Raw genomic sequence first — 3576 nt, forward strand, 5'->3', positions numbered from 1 at the left:
CCAGCTTAAAGGAGCAGGGTCCAGACAAACATAAACAGCATTTGGTGCCTGTAACCATGTCCCTCTGGTTGTCGGGTACACCTGATCCAAACTTGGCCAAACAGATTTTCTCTTGCAGGACCCACAAGTGAGACACCGATAGATAGGATCAAAAACCTCAACTAAGACCATACATACATAACATATATTTCATATAAGAAGAATGGGATGGCATCTTGTTAGGTACTTGTCAGGATCACACCAACCTAAATCTCAGGAAGCTGTCCTCCTGTCTAAGATGTGTGATAACAAAATCATTTCTTAAGATCCAAACACCTGGATTTTTCTCAAAATGTGACACCTGTGGTAGACATGTCAGATACCAACAAACCAGTACATTTCCAGGGTACTTTATGGTGTTTTGACCCTCCAGGCAGCCCTGCAAGGAATAGGAATTTTCCACTCCATTTTAAAGACGATGGCAATGGGTTAAGGAAAAGGAAGCTCTCCCTTGGTCCTGATTCTGCCTTTCACAGCTCTTAACACCAGGCAGCACCTGCCGCCTCCAGCCCCTCGATGTCCCAGTGTAGGACCCACCCGGGAGGGAGGCAGGGGCAGGGCTGGCGTGGCGGGGCGGTCTGGGGAGCCGGAAGAATCTCAGCCATGGGTCACCGAGGGCTCAGCAAACACCTACACTCCAGCCCCACTATTCCAGGCTGCCCATGTTGTTCCTTGGGTGGGGGGAAAGGTGTATGAAGGACACTGACTAAAATCCTAAGGAAAAGGAGTGAACACAGGCTGATGCTCTGAGCCCTCCACTGGCAACACACTGTCTGGGATCATCAGCGCGTCCCCTGGACACGAGATGATGAACACCCATGTCGCTCTCCACCCACTCCTGGGCAACTAATTATTTTAGTGACTTAGGCAAACCTGCACATCAGGGACCGCCCCCCAGTGTGACTCAAGAGGGCTGGGAAGACTGCCTGGAGTTGTCTCCTCTGCATCTTGTTGGAGCAGGGAAACCCACCCAGCCTTGGGTTGAAAAGCTTTTCAAACTCTCCGAGTCCCCTGGGAAAAGAGGAGCTACACCTTCAGCTTCCCCACAGGCTTCCGAAAATTCCAGGTTCACGAGACCCTCGTGGCACCAGGGTTTGTTCACGATGCCCCTGGGCCGCTAGAGATGCCCACCAGCCCCATTCACCATGGAGTCAGGTCCAAGACACTTCCTGAGTGTCTATGTACTAGCAACAGCTACGACAACATGCACAGAAATTAATCTTTGCATCCCATTCTTAAAGGACCACAATTACTTCCTAGTGGGACTGGGGTGCCTGGTGGGCAACTCCTCACACCTCACGATGCGACTGGACAGTGCCACCTTCCATTCTGTCCACACTGCTTGTCGCCGGGACTCCCATCCCTGCAAACACTGGAGACCCAGACTTTGCAAAGACATGACATCATCTAAGGGAACACAGAGTGATCCGCTGACCCCTTCCTCACGGGGTTGGAGGGACATCTGTGCGGCTTTGCTCCCCTCAAAACAAAACTGGCTGAGGCCCGAGCTCGCGGCTGCTCCCTGCTAGGCTTGGCGCAGCGCAGCTACCAGTGGGCGGCAGGCAGAGCACCAGGGCCTTTGATAACACAATGCAGGGCAGGGGCCTGGGGGCCCAGGGGACAAGGAGGTGTTTGGGGGTGGGAGGGAGGGAGGGAGAGAATGAGTGACTGTGGACAGGAGGCCAGAAGAGACTAAATATATCATTTAACCCCTGCAAGGTTCTCTTCCCCATTGGTAAACAGGACCTAACCAGAGCCGTGTCCTGCCTCCTTCAAGGATCACCAGGAGATCCTGGGTTTAGAAACGGTTTGCAAACTGTAAAGCTTGGAACAAATGCTGGACGCTGCAGCCACAGCACATCCTCATCCCCAGAGACGACTGGAGGGGCCCTTCCCCATGGGCGCAACGCGTCCCCCCAGCGCCCTGAGGAAACGCAGCCGATTCCAAACGAGGCTCGCCGCTCGTGCTGCTCCCTTTAGGCAATGCCGTGCTGGTTGCGTACAGGTCTCCACAGGCTTCCGAAGGAGCAGTTATATCTCAAAGGCAAGCTTCCCATGCCCAGCAAGGTCGCTGAGGGAAAGAGGAATGCAACCCTGAATGCAGGCAAAGCACTGCCAGCATTCAGAAACCTTAAAAACAATTCCATAAATGCTGTCCTGTTCTTCCCTCTGGGCCACAAGGCTTTCCATCACACATGAATGAAGAGGAGCGTGACTGTATTACAAAATTAATAACGTAGGACGGTAGCTGCCAAAGCCGTTCATAATCTTAATTGCCTCTGCGTGCGTTTTCTTGAAAGCTATTTCATGTTTGTCAAGAAGTAGGAATGAAGTCTCTTCCTTAGACACTTATATGGTCAGGCACCAAACAGGGCTGTACTTGCTGCACACAGTAAGTGTGGCTCTGAAAAGACGTGTGTTCAAAATCTAATAAACACACTTTTACTTTGCTGACAGGCTCAGAAGAAAATGCATTCCTTAAAAAGAACAACCTCCCCTGGGCTTCTCTGGTGCCGCAGTGGTTGAGAGTCTGCCTGCCGATGCAGGGGACACGGGTTCGTGCCCCGGTCCGGGAGGATCCCACATGCCGCAGAGCGGCTGGGCCCGTGAGCCATGGCCGCTGAGCCTGCGCGTCCAGAGCCTGTGCTCCGCAACGGGAGAGGCCACAACAGTGAGAGGCCCACGTACCGCAAAAAACAAAAACCAAAAAACAACCTCCCACTCTTTCACGCCATTTTTTAGTCTAGATTTTCACAGATGCTTGCCGAAAGCACTTGGATCATGTAAAATTTTGAACTAAAGGCAAATATTCGATCCGTAGAGTCAACGTATGATTTTTGCAGTTGCGAAGATACCGGAAAGGGTAAATGCGTGCAGCTTGAAGATAGGTCTAATTTTACCAAACTGCATCGTGGCCCTAAAAATTCTGCTCCTTAGATGTACAATCAGGGCTAATTCCAGGGTTCTAGGAGAAACGAGGGGCCTGCAAGCCTCCCCGCAGGAGAGCAAGAGCAGAGTGAACAGGAGAGCGTGAACCGGGAGTGGTTGCGTGTGAGCAAAGGAGGCTCCAGCCTGGACTTTTACAGCTACTTCTAAGAGATGATGAGAGCTGAGACACATGGGCCTCTCTGGTGCTCCCTGAAACAGACTGTGGGTCACAGAAGAAAATCATGACTCGGCCCCAGCCCCAGGATCTGGAGTCAGGCCTGTCTGCGGTTTGAATCTCACGTGGCCTTGGGCAAGTTGCATCCTATCTTTGTGCCTCAGTTGCCCATCTGTCAAACTGGGCCAATACCAGCTACAGAGTGCTAAGTTCCATTGCAGTGCTGCAGGCGTCAGAGCTGCAAAGTCACCAACCCTACACAGGAATACTTGTTTTCTTCCTGGCTGGGGGTCCAAGGAGGCACGGACTCGTGAGCTGCCCTGCTCACTGAGCCTGCCTCTCCTCCCACGCATCCTCTGACCCAGCAGTTCAACGCTGGTGCGTCTCAGAATCCCCTGCGGAGCTGATAACAGCACACAGGCTCCCAACACATG

Source organism: Neophocaena asiaeorientalis, unplaced genomic scaffold (assembly GCF_003031525.2).
Source record: "Neophocaena asiaeorientalis asiaeorientalis breed wild unplaced genomic scaffold, Neophocaena_asiaeorientalis_V1.1 scaffold325, whole genome shotgun sequence".
NCBI lineage: Eukaryota > Metazoa > Chordata > Mammalia > Artiodactyla > Phocoenidae > Neophocaena > Neophocaena asiaeorientalis.